Source organism: Scyliorhinus torazame, chromosome 3 (genome assembly GCF_047496885.1).
Source record: "Scyliorhinus torazame isolate Kashiwa2021f chromosome 3, sScyTor2.1, whole genome shotgun sequence".
In the NCBI taxonomy this organism is placed as follows: domain Eukaryota; kingdom Metazoa; phylum Chordata; class Chondrichthyes; order Carcharhiniformes; family Scyliorhinidae; genus Scyliorhinus; species Scyliorhinus torazame.
Window position 1 is genome coordinate 159,759,910 of NC_092709.1, and position 13,973 is coordinate 159,773,882.

Below are 13,973 nucleotides of genomic sequence, written 5' to 3' on the forward strand. Positions count from 1 at the left end.
TGAAGATTGGGTGCCCTTTAAATAGGGCGCGTTGATATTCAGATTCCTTGCCTTGCGGGCATCTTCAGGCCTCACCCCACCAACTGACGGTGTGAATCTCGCTTCCCCTTTTAACATGCGCAGTGAGTCGTTCAATTTGTCGAGGAAAGCTGGCCGTAAAGCCTACAGGCCTCACACCTGTTTTCTCACCTGAGCCATTTTTGGGAAGATTCCGCTCTATATATTTGGAATGAATAATAAGCCATCCGTTTACAGTCAGCAATACAAAAGAGTGGCAACCTTGTGCCTACCAAAAAACAACTACAGTTCACTTACAACACATGGATTGCACTTACTGCGTGCCTCATAGAACGGACAATCCAGGAATCCAGTTGCGAAAAGTGACCAAATGATCAAACTGCATTTACAGAAAAAGTCTCTCTTTTCATTGATAAAATGCTCCTTATGTTTGTTTTATCACATACTTTCTCAAATCTTCTCTGAAAGGTTACAGAGAACCTGCTGAGAATTCAAATTTATAATGAAAGCATCATTTGAATGCCAAAGTCTGGCTGGTATCATGTGCCATAGAATCGTAGGATTATACAGGAGGAGGCTAAATGCCTATTGTGTCTATTCTTGCTCTTTGAATGAACTGTCTCATTCCCTTTCCCCCTTCTCCTGACGCCATGATTGACTGTTTTATTGTTTTATGTTTTTATTTGCTGCATGTTACTATATTAATTTGCATGAATTAAACTTAGTACATTTCAAGAAAAACTTGTGTACTTATAGCACCTTTAAGATAATAAAATGTCCCACACCAATTCAAGGAACATTGGAAAACAAAGAATGACACCAAGAAATATAAAGAGCTCTGAGGAAGATGTTCAAAAGCTTTCTCAATGAGGTAGATTTTCAAGGGTATCTTGAAGGAGGAAAGTGATGTAAAGCGGCTAAGAGGTGTAGGAGAGGCAATGCCAGAGCTTGAGACCTGCATAACTGAAGACACACAATCACTAATGGTGGAGTTGTTAAAATAAGGCATCCTCATGAATCCGGAATTAGAGGAGTACAAATATTTCAGACAGTTGTGAGGCTGGAAGATATTGCAGACATAGGGAGGGTGAGACGATGGAAGGATTTGAAAACAAGGTTGAGATTTTTAAACTCAAGACGTTGCTTGACCGGGTGCCAATGTAGGTCAGCAAGTATAAGGATGAGGTTCTTTTTCCAATTAAGGGGCAATTTAGCATGACCAATCCACCTACCCTGGACATCTTTGGGTTGTGGGGGCAAAACCCATGCAAACACGGGGAGAATTTGCAAACTCCACATGACAGTGACACGGGGCCGGGATCGAACCTGGGATCTCGGCGCCGTGATATCGCAGTGCTAACCACTGCGCCACCGTGCTGCCAAGTATAAAGACGAATTAAGTCAAAGACAACAGAGTTTTGTTTACAGAGGAAAGAATGTGGAAGACGAATCAGGAGTGCATTAGAATCGTCAAGTCTAAAGGTAGCCAAGTAATGAACAAGGGAACTCAGCAGCATATCAGCTGAGACCGAAGCAAAGTCGGGCCATGTTACAGAAGTGGAATAGGCGATCTCACTTTTGGTACAAATATGGGGTTGGAGGTTCCTCTGGGTATCAAATGTGACAATAAGATTTCAAAAAGGTTGACTTAACAGTTGCCTGGGAGAAAGCTGGAGTCAGTAGCTAGGGAATGGGGACTGGAAACACAATTTCAGGCTTCCCAATATTTAATTTCTGCTCACCTAGGTACTGGATGTCAGATAAGCAGTCTGATAATTTAGCAATGGTAGAGGAGTTCAAGAGAGGTGGTGGTTAGGGAGAGCTGAGTGCTGTTAATATACATATGAAAGCACTACACTTTTGGATAATGTCCTGAGGGGCAGAATGTGGATGACAAGGAGGAGGGGGCCAAAGACTGATCTTCAGGAACACAAGGCGTAATGGTGCAGGAGCATTAAGAGAGGCTATTTCAAGTGGCAGCACAGTGGTTAGCAATCCTGCCTCACAGCACCAGGGAGCCACGTTCGATTCAGGCCTTGGATGGCTCTGTGGAGTTTGCAGATTCTCCCTGTGTCTGTGTGGATTTCCTCCGGGTGCTCTGGTTTCCTCCCACAGTCCAAAGATGTGCAGGTTAGGTGGAGTAACGGGATTAGGGAGGGGGTTGGGCCTGAGTAGGGTGCTCTTTCAGAGGGTCAGTGCAAACTAGATGGGCCGAATTGCCTCCTTCTGCACTGTAAGAATTAAATGAATTCTAGATGACACTCCGGCTATGATAAGATAGAGAAGAATAGAACCAAATAAGGTAAGCGTGGGAACAGATTTGGGAGCTGACAACACATTCAAGCACTTTGGAGAGGAAAAAGAGGTTGGAGATGGGACGGTTGATTGCAAGGATGCTGAGGAGGAGAGTTTTTTGGAGGTGAGGGATGATGATTGCAAATTTAAAGGAGTAAGGGAAAGAATCATTAACAATATCAGTTGACCTCGGGGGCAGGATGGGCAGTTGAGTCAGATTGAGGAAGCAGGAGATGAGTTTCATGGATACTGAGCTCAGAGAGGAGGTACGGGGAGCTCGGGCATCATGCAGTGAAAGATACAAGGACAGTGTTAGGCAAAGAGGAGCATTGCAGGAAGTTTAGCTAGATGGGCGAGGGAATGGTTTGAGGTTCACAGGAGCATTGTTGTTGGGAAAGAAATAGACAGTTTTAAAAAAAGGTTGAGAGATGACTGGATGGGGGTCCACATACACAATGCTCCAACTCTGACACCTGAGTTTGGAGTCAATACAAATTCCTGGACAACAGCCTATAATTTCTGTAGGCTGTAAAACTCTTTTGAGATAAAATATGGCCAATCTCAATCCAGTTCTTGATGGACAAATAGTCCCCGATACAGAACTCCCTATAATCTGCCGGTAAGTGATGGCGAATTGTTGACATGACAAAGAGAAGCCATACACGTACGTACTTGATGTGGTAAATAGAAATGTCATCATGCATAAACACCAATTAGTAACGCCACTTCAAAAATCTGACATAGCCCAGATATACTCAGAAGTAAATGTGAACCTGGACCTTATGTCAAGTAGAAATGAAAGGTTGCACTGGAAGTGGATTGGGATGTGAATAGGTGATAATTTGGCTGCAGATATATTTAATACTTGATCAACTTGCTCTTGGGGAAAAATCTTCAAATGCATAAAAGCTGTTTTCATCCATGATGGATTTTTAAAAATGCTCTGAAGGGTAAAGGAAGTGCTGAAATATGCAACATTTTAGCTTGGAGTTTTCGAGGTACATGCCCACAGATTGCTCGATTTTCTGAACCATTGCTGTGTGCATTTTCTAGTGTTTTGTACCCTAGTATAATTCTCCACTAAGGGGAACCTGCTGAAGGTGTCACCTTTCCAATGAAATGTAAACCAATGTCCTGGCTGCCTTCTCCGGTGGTCTTAAAAGATCCCATGGCTCTATTCCAAGAAGGGTAGGGGAGTTCTCCCAGTGTCCTGTCCAATATTCATCTCTCCACCAACAGCACTAAAAGCAACAGATTATCTCATTGCTGTTTGTGTGTCCCTGCTGTGTACAGTTTTGGCAGCCACAGTTCCCTCTATTACAATGACTATACTTCAAAAGTATTTCATTTGCTGTGCAGTGCTTTGGGCATCCCTGAAGCTGTGAGAAATAGTTCAGAGGCTTGGGGTGGTCTGATGATTTAAATGCCTTTGGCAGATCAGGGGCACATAAGAACACAGGAACAGGTGAAGTCCATTCAGCTGCTCCAGCCTGTTGTGCCATTCTATTAGGTCATGGTTGATTCATACCACAACTCTGTTGACTTTGTTCCATGTCCTTTTATACACTTATCCAACAAACATCTATCAACTGCAGTCTTAAAAATGTCAATTGACTGCACATCCAGAGATCCCAGATGGCATCAATCTGAGGACAGCCTGGGGTTGGAATTCAGGGTATATACTTCAAGAGTCCTCTCCTGCTACCTTTTGCAACTCCTTCTTACTCACACTGTGTACTTCTCAGTGCTCCCTGTTTTATTTAAACCCTGTAACTTCCGCTGGAGTGGATATTCCTGGTCTAACACTAACAACATGTGGAATACATAAGACAAAGTAATGTAAAATAAATGGCCTCTCAGCCTGTAGTCCGACAGAAATAAGTAAAGTAAAATAAATGTTATTACCTGCAACACAACCTAAGGCATATATTTTCAGTAGCCTCTGCTACTAAATAGTGGTGTCAGGTAAGTTTGGTATTGGAGAATGGGTAAGTGGAATTAATACTCATTGAGGGAAAAGAATGGTGATTAAAGATCATCTCCTGCACGTCCTGTCGTGTTGGGTGTTCTGGTGTACAAACGATCCAACACAGCTGGAGATGGTGTAACTCAATTTTATTAACTACTCAATTGTAACAACACACTGCTAACTTGGGTACGTGCATTGCCAGCTAATCTGTGGACCCTGTCCTATCACTATCTGGGTGAGGCACTCAGCACATGGTGAATGTCTAAGTGGCGGCTCTGAGCTCGGTGCTCTGAGCTGGCTGCTGCTGGAATGAGCAGGGACTGTAGTGTCCCCTGTTTTTATAGTGCGTGTGCTCTCACTGGTGATTGGCTGCGATGTTGTGTGTGTGTTGGTTGGTCCTACTGCATGTCCATCAGTGTGTGTGTGATTGCACCATGATATGCTGATCTAAATATCATGACATCCCCCCTTTTCGCAAAGAATATGAGCCTACATGATAATAAATAAAGAAGTGTAGTGAGTGCATCTAATCATGTGTGTGCAATATTTACAACAATATGTACATGTGGCTATACAATATATACAGGAAGGTGCCAGGTACAGAAACTAACTATGTTACACCAAGAACGAAACCAATGTTAATAAAAAACGATAACAAAATCTTAAACAGTATGGCAAAAAGTCTGAAACAGTATATCAGAACAGGTCAGTGAGTCCAATATGAAAAGGTTCATAAATTAAGTCTCTCAGGTGGGCGACGAATTCGGGTTGACCACCTCAAGGGTGGGTCAGGATCCATCGGCTGAGGAACGGGCCGGGCCACGGTCGAGTGAGGAGGATGCAGGGTGTCCGGAAGGCCAACAAAGTCCATTGCAGGGACAACAGGAGGGCGTGGCACCAGTGCAGGATCATGTAGCGAGCGCGTAACCAGATGAAGGGCACGCCGATTGCGGCGGCGAATAGAGCCATCAGGCAGACAAACCAGGAACGAGTGGGGAGCTATCTGTCAGAGAACCTCAGCGGTTGCCGACCAGCCGCCCTCCGGAATGTGTATGCGGACATTATCTCCAGGCACCAGGGCAGGAAGATCAGTCGCCCAAGCATCATGTGTCGCCTTTTGTTGCTCACGTTGTAGTCAGAAGTCAGATCCTGCATCAGCAGCCTTGCAGAAGAGCCTTTTAACGATGTGGTTGCCCTTTTCTGCTTTGCCATTCGACTGAGGGTGCAGAGGACTGGACATCACGTGTGTCAAGTTGTATGAGCTGGCGAAGGAAGACCATTCCTGACTCTCAAAGCAGGGGCCATTGTCTGACATCACAGTGAGTGGAATTCCGTGGTGAGCAAAGGTCTCTTTGCAGGCCGGGATGACAGCCGATGACGTGGTGTCGTGCAGGTGTATGACCTCTGGATAGCTGGAAAAGTAGTCGATGGTGATGATGTAGTCCCTGCCGAGCGCATGGAACAGGTCCACGCCCACCTTCAACCAGGGGGACGTGACCAACTCATGGGGCTGAAGGGTCTCATGGGGTTGTGCCGGCTGAAACCGCTGACAGGTCCCGGCCAGTACACAGCCTCTCGGGCCCTCCGCCGGCACTTCTCAACGCCGGGATGGCCTTCGTGCAGTTGTTCTAAGAGAAGCCGGTGCATGCTGTGTGGGATCACGATGCGGTCCAGCTTCACGAGGACACCATCAACAGCTGCCAAGTCGACCCGAATGTTGTAAAACTGTGGGCATTGTCTCTTGAGCCACCCGTCCGCCATGTGGCGTATCACATGTTGCAGAAGGGGGTCGGCCGCAGTCTCACATCGAATGTGGGCCAGGCGTGCATCAGTGGCCGGCAGATTGGCAGAAGTGAAGGCTACATGTGCGTCGACTTGGCAAACGAACCCCTCAGGGTCGAACGGCGTGTTGACTGCCCTGGACAGAGCATCTGCTATGATGAGGTCCTTGCCCGGGGTGTAGACAAGGTGAAAGTCGTACCTCCGGAGTTTGAGCAGAATGCGCTGGAGGCGAGGGGTCATATCATTGAGGTCCTTTTGAATGATGCCAACCAGCGGACGATGGTCAGTCTACACAGTGAACTGGGGAAGGCCATACACATAGTCGTGGAACTTGTCAACGCCAGTCAACAGGCTGGCACTCCTTCTCAATCTGCGCATAGCGCTGCTCTGTGGGGGTCATGGCCCATGACGCAGAGGCGACTGGGGTCCATGATGAGGAGTCATCCTGTTGCAGGAGGACTGCCTGTGGTAGTATGTATTGGGGGTCATGTGGGACTGGAAGCCCTAATGTCATTGGCTGACAGATCCCGCCCGGGTCCTGGTTGGCCGTTGACCTCAAGCTCCGCCCTGAAGGCGAAGTATAAGAAGCCGGTGTCTTCCCCCACATGCCAGTTTACTATCGGGCTGCTGGGGAACAGACACGCTTAATAAAGCCTCATCGACTTCACTATATTCGTCTCATGGAGTCTTTGTGCGCTACAATTTATTAAGCGTGCCTAAAAAGGACTATGGAGCTCAGGATCATTCCAGAATGCCTGAGGATCAGCCCCCACGCAGTGAATGCGGCAGCAGCCTTCAAACACTGGCAGACTTGCTTCGAGGCCTACCTCAGACCGACCACCGGCCGGGTCTCAGACGAACAAAAACTGCAGGTCCTGCACTCGAGGGTGAGCACGGAGATTTTCACCCTCATTGAAGACACCGACGATTTCCAGACGGCGTTCGCAGCACTGAAAAGTCTCTATGTCCGCCCAGTTAACCAAATCTACGCTCGCTACCAGCTCGCGACGAGACGGCAAGCTCCCGGAGAATCGATGGACGAGTTCTACGCCACGCTACCCGCGCCTACGGCCCCGACCGCGCGGCAGGCCATTGGGCCCCGTACGTACCCGTCGCGGCAACCCCCCCCCCCCCCGGACACCCTACAGGCTTGCGCAGTCCAAACGCCGAGTCGCACCGGGGGCGCCCGCTGTTATTTCTGCGGCCAGGCGAAGCACCCCCGACAACGCTGTCCGGCCCCCGCAGCCATCTGCAAAAGCTGCGGGAAAAAGGGCCACTATGCGGTGGTGTGCCGATCCCGCGAGGTCGCCACCGTCCCGGGGCCACAGGGAGCCCTACAGGCAGTCTATGCCTCCCAACCCCCCCAGCACGCCATGTGAATCCCGCAGGCGCAGCCGCTCTGGGTCCCGACCACCGCGGCCCCGGGAGAACTGGGAGCCCTGCACGCCGCCTACGCTCCCCAACCCCCCCTCCCCGCAGTCCACGTACGACCTGCCGCCGGCGCTCCCGATTTGGGTGCCGGCCAACACTCTCCACAGAGAGGAAGGGGTCTTTTGCGTCCCGAACGCCACCCTCACCCCCGTCCCGCGCCCCACGCCTGACCCGCCGGCGCCGCCTACCTGGGCCCCGACCGCCGCTGTCCCCGGTGAGGGAGCTCCTCGCGGTCCTAGCGCCCGCGGCCCTGGCGCTCGCAGTGAGAGAGCTCCGCGCGGTCCTAGCGCCCGCGGCCCTGGCGCTCGCAGTGAAGGAACTCCGCGCGGTCCTAGCGCCCGCGGCCCTGGCGCTCGCAGTGAGAGAGCTCCGCGCAGTCCTAGCGCCCGCGGCCCTGGCGCTCGCAGTGAAGGAACTCCGCGCGGTCCTAGTGCCCGCGGCCCTGGCGCTCGCAGTGAAGGAACTCCGCGCGGTCCTAGCGCTCCCCAGACCCCCCAGCACACCATGTGCGACCCGCAGACGCCGCCATTTTGGGTCCCGACCACCACGAGGGGAGGAGGGGCACCGCCATCTTGAACCGCCCCCGACCTGTACGACGCATGGGGCGGCCATTTTGTCCACCCCCGACGCCATCTTGGACGGCAACAACGGACCCCACCCCACTACTACAACCACGGCTCGCTTCGGTTATGCTCGATCAGGCTCGGCCCCGGACTCTCCAGACGACGACGACAACGGTCCTAATTAACGGCCACGAGACGCCATGCCTAGTCGACTCCGGGAGCACGGAAAGTTTTATACACCCCGACACGGTAAGACGCTGTTCCTTAACTACCTACCCCAGCGCACAAAAGATTTGCCTAGCTGCAGGATCCCACACCGTACAGATCCAGGGATTCTGCATAGTTACCCTAATGGTACAGGGGAGGGAATTCAAAAACTACAAACTTAACGTCCTTCCCCAACTCTGTGCCCCCACCTTGCTGGGCTTAGATTTCCAATGTAACCTACAGAGACTTACGTTTAAATTCGGCGGCCCCATACCCCCACTCACTATCTGCGGCCTCGCTACCCTCAAGGTGCAACCCCCGTCCTTGTTTGCGAACCTCACCCCGGATTGCAAACCCGTCGCCACTAGGAGCAGACGGTACAGCGCCCAGGACCGGACCTTCATTCGGTCCGAAGTCCAGCGGCTACTAAAGGAGGGCATAATCCAGGCCAGCAATAGTCCCTGGAGAGCGCAGGTGGTAGTAGTGAAGACATGGGAGAAATAAAGGATGGTCATTGACTATAGCCAGACCATCAACAGGTACACACAACTAGACGCGTACCCTCCCCCCCCGCATATCCGACATGGTCAATCGGATTGCCCAGTATAAAGTCTTCTCCACCGTGGACCTCAAGTCAGCCTACCATCGGCTCCCCATCCGCCCAAGTGACCGCAAGTACACAGCCTTCGAGGCAGACGGGCGATTATACCATTTCCTACGGGTCCCTTTTGGCGTCACAAACGGGGTCTCGGTCTTCCAACGGGAGATGGACCGAATGGTTGATCAACATGGGTTACGGGCCACGTTCCCGTACCTCGACAATGTAACCATCTGCGGCCACGATCAGCAGGACCACGACGCCAACCTCCAAAAATTCCTCCAGTCCGCCAAAGCCTTGAACCTCACGTACAACGAGGACAAGTGCGTTTTTAGCACCGATCGGCTAGCCATTCTGGGCTACATAGTGCGCAATGGGATCATAGGCCCCGACCCCGAATGTATGCGCGCACTCATGGAATTTCCCCTCCCGCACTGCCCAAAAGCCCTGAAACGCTGCCTGGGGTTCTTTTCGTACTACGCCCAGTGGGTCCCCCAGTACGCAGACAAGGCCCGCCCCCTAATACAGACCACGACCTTCCCTCTGTCGACAGAGGCTTGCCAGGCCTTCAGCCGCATCAAAGCGGACATCGCAAAGGCCACGATGCGCACCATCGACGAGTCCCTCCCCTTCCAGGTCGAGAGCGACGCCTCCGACATAGCTCTAGCGGCTACCCTTAACCAAGCGGGCAGACCCGTGGCCTTCTTCTCCCGAACCCTCCACGCCTCAGAAATCCGCCACTCCTCAGTGGAAAAGGAAGCCCAAGCCATAGTGGAAGCTGTGCGACATTGGAGGCATTACCTGGCCGGCAGGAGATTCACTCTCCTCACTGACCAACGGTCGGTAGCCTTCATGTTCGATAATGCACAGCGGGGCAAGATTAAAAATGACAAGATCTTAAGGTGGAGGATCGAGCTCTCCACCTTTAACTATGAGATCTTGTACCGGCCCGGAAAGCTGAACGAGCCGTCCGATGCCCTATCCCGCGGCACATGTGCCAACGCACAAATTAACCGCCTCCAAACCCTCCACGAGGACCTCTGCCACCCGGGGGTCACTCGGTTTTACCACTTCATCAAGTCCCGCAATCTCCCATACTCTTTAGAAGAGGTCCGTACAGTCACAAGGGACTGCCACATCTGCGCGGAATGCAAGCCGCATTTTTTCAGGCCAGATGGAGCGCACCTGATTAAGGCTTCCCGCCCCTTTGAACGCCTCAGTCTCGATTTCAAAGGGCCCCTCCCCTCCACCGACCGCAACGCATATTTCCTTAATGTAGTGGATGAATACTCCCGCTTCCCTTTTGCCATTCCCTGCTCCGACATGACCGCGGCCACAGTCATTAAAGCCCTGAACAGCATCTTCACGCTGTTCGGTTACCCCGCATACGTCCACAGCGACAGGGGGTCCTCTTTCATGAGTGACGAGCTGCGCCAGTTCCTGCTCAGCAAGGGCATAGCCTCAAGCAGGATGACCAGCTACAACCCCCGGGGGAACGGGCAAGTAGAGAGGGAGAACGGCACGGTCTGGAAGGCCGTCCTACTGGCCCTACGGTCCAGGGATCTCCCAGTTTCACGGTGGCAGGAGGTCCTCCCGGATGCTCTCCATTCCATCCGGTCGTTATTATGTACAAGCACTAATCAAACGCCGCACGAGCGTCTCCTTGTCTTCCCTAGGAGGTCCTCCTCTGGAACGTCGCTGCCGACCTGGCTGGCGGCCCCAGGACCCATCCTGCTCCGAAAGCATGTGCGGGCACATAAGGCGGACCCGTTGGTCGAAAGGGTTCACCTCCTCCACGCAAACCCCCAGTACGCCTACGTGGAGTACCCCGACGGCCGACAGGACACGGTCTCCCTGCGGGATCTGGCGCCCGCCGGCACCACGCATACCCCCCCGACACCATCAACCCAACCGCCCCCCTTCCTGCCACCGCCGCACCCCGCGACCGCCCCCTTCCCAGGAGGATCAGTTCCCCTCCCTTTTGCACCGACAGCTGAAACCGTGCGGCTCCCAGAGGCGACAACACTGGTACAAGCACCACCACCACCGCCGGGGCCGAGGCGATCGACACGGACGACCAGACCGCCCGACCGACTCGTGGCGTCAATGTAAAACAAAGATGGACTGTTCAATGAACATTTTATTTTCCTATACCCTCTGTAAATAGTTGTAACAGGACAAAACTGTCCAATACTGTACTACCATGTAACTGTTCTATCCTCCCAGGACCAGCCCTGTAAACCCTTACCACCATACGAAGCATCACCCCGCCGGGTTCAATTTTGACAAGGGGTGAATGTGGTAGTATGTATTGGGGGTCATGTGGGACTGGAAGCCCTAATGTCATTGGCTGACAGATCCCGGGTCCTGGTTGGCCGTTGACCTCAAGCTCCGCCCTGAAGGCGAAGTATAAGAAGCCGGTGTCTTCCCCCGCATGCCAGTTTACTATCGGGCTGCTGGGGAACAGACACGCTTAATAAAGCCTCATCGACTTCACTATATTCGTCTCATGGAGTCTTTGTGCGCTACACTGCCCCAATGCCGGACTGGCTGGCGTCAGTCGAGATTTTCGTCTCCCTTGCAGGATCGAAAAACGGCAATACCGGGGCGGTGGTGAGCTTGACCTTGAGCTCCTCCCACTCACGCTGGTGGGTGGGAAGCCACTGGAATTCAGTTGTCTTCCTGACAAGGTGCCGGAGAGCTCTAGTGCGGGACGTTGACTATTCCGAGAATGCGTAGCACCGCCTTCTTGTCTGTTGGCTTCTGCATGGCCGTGATGGCTGCCACCTTGTCGGCATCCGACCGCACTGCCAACCGGGAGATGTGGTCCCCCAGCAACTTTAGCTCGGTTTGTCCAAAAGAGCATTTGGCTCGGTTAAGACGTAGGCCCTGGTTCCGTATCCATTTATAGATGCGCTGCAGGCGACTGATGTGCTCCTGCGGTGTGGTGGACCAAATAATGATGTCAGGAGTTCAGTAAGGAGCGGAGAGAGAGGTGGGAGTTCAGTAAGGAGCGGGGAGAAAGGCGGGAGTTCAGTAAGGAGCGGAGAGAAAGGCGGGAGTTCAGTAAGGAGCGGAGAGAGAGGCGGGAGTTCAGTAAGGAGCGGAGAGAGAGGCGGGATTTCACTAAGGAGCGGAGAGAGAGGCGGGAGTTCAGTAAGGAACACAGAGAGAGGCGGGAGTTCAGTAAGGAGCGGAGAGAGAGGCGGGAGTTCAGTAAAGAGCGGAGAGAGAGGCCGGAATTGAGTAAGGAGCGGAGAGAAAGGAGGGAGTTCAGTAAGGAGCGGAGAGAGAGGCGGGAGTTCAGTAAGGAGTGGAGAGAGAGGCGGGAGTCCAGTAAGGAGCGGAGAGAGAGGCCGGAATTCAGTAAGGAGCGGAGAGAAAGGCGGGAGTTCATTAAGGAGCGGAGAGAGAGGCGGGAGTTCAGTAAGGAGCACAGAGAGGCGGGAGTTCAGGAAGGAGCGGAGAGAGAGGCGGGAGTTCAGTAAGGAGCGGAGAGAGAGGCGGGAGTTCAGTAAGGAGCGGAGAGAGAGGCGGGAGTTCAGTAAGGAGTGGAGAGAGAGGCAGCAGTTCAGTAAGGAACACAGAGAGAGGCGGGAGTTCAGTAAGGAGCGGAGAGAGAGGCGGGAGTTCAGTAAGGAGCGGAGAGAGAGGCGGGAGTTCAGTAAGGAACACAGAGAGAGGCCGGAATTCAGTAAGGAGCGGGGAGAGAGGCGGGAGTTCAGTAAGGAGCGGAGAGAGAGGCGGGAGTTCTGTAAAGAACACAGAGAAAGGCGGGAGTTCAGTAAGGAGCGGAGAGAGAGGCGGGAGTTCAGTAAGGAACACAGAGAGAGGCCGGAATTCAGTAAGGAACGGAGAGAGAGGCGGAAGTTCAGTAAAGAACACAGAGAAAGGCGGGAGTTCAGTAAGGAGCGGAGAGTGAGGCGGGAGCTCAGTAAGGAGCGGAGAGATAGGCAGAAGTTCAGTAAGGAGCGGAGAGAGAGGCGGGAGTACAGTAAGGAGCAGAGAGTGAGGCGGGAGTTCAGTAAGGAGCGGAGAGAGAGGCGGGAGTTCAGTAAGGAGCGGAGAGAGAGGCGGGAGTTCAGTAAGGAGCGGAGAGAGAGGTGGGAGTTCAGTAAGGAGCGGAGAGTGAGGCGGGAGTTCAGTAAGGAGCGGAGAGATAGACAGAAGTTCAGTAAGGAGCGGAGAGAGAGGCGGGAGTACAGTAAGGAGCAGAGAGTGAGGCGGGAGTTCAGTAAGGAGCGGAGAGAGAGGCGGGAGTTCAGTAAGGAGCGGAGAGAGAGGCGGGAGTTCAGGAAGGAGCGGAGAGATAGGCAGAAGTTCAGTAAGGAGCGGAGAGAGAGGCGGGAGTACAGTAAGGAGCAGAGAGAGAGGCGGGAGTTCAGTAAGGTACACAGAGAGAGGCGGGAGTTCAGTAAGGAGCGGAGAGAGAGGCGGGAGTTCAGTAAGGAGCGGAGAGATAGACAGAAGTTCAGTAAGGAGCGGAGAGAGAGGCGGGAGTACAGTAAGGAGCAGAGAGTGAGGCGGGAGTTCAGTAAGGAGCGGAGAGAGAGGCGGGAGTTCAGTAAGGAGCGGAGAGAGAGGCGGGAGTTCAGGAAGGAGCGGAGAGATAGGCAGAAGTTCAGTAAGGAGCGGAGAGAGAGGCGGGAGTACAGTAAGGAGCAGAGAGAGAGGCGGGAGTTCAGTAAGGAGCGGGGAGAGAGGCGGGAGTTCAGTAAGGTACGGAGAGAGAGGTGGGAGTACAGTAAGGAGCGGAGAGATAAGCAGGAGTTCAGTAAGGAACACAGTGAGAGGCGGGAGTTCAGTAAGGAGCAGAGAGGCAGGCGGGAGTTCAGTAAGGAGCGGAGAGAGAGGCGGGAGTACAGTAAGGAGCAGAGAGAGAGGCGGGAGTTCAGTAAGGAACACAGAGAGAGGCGGGAGTTCAGTAAGGAGCGGGGAGAGAGGCGGGAGTTCAGTAAGGAACACAGAGAGAGGCGGGAGTTCTGTAAGGAGCGGGGAGAGAGGCGGGAGTTCAGTAAGGTACGGAGAGAGAGGCGGGAGTACAGTAAGGAGCGGAGTGATAGGCAGGAGTTCAGTAAGGAACACAGTGAGAGGCGGGAGTTCAGTAAGG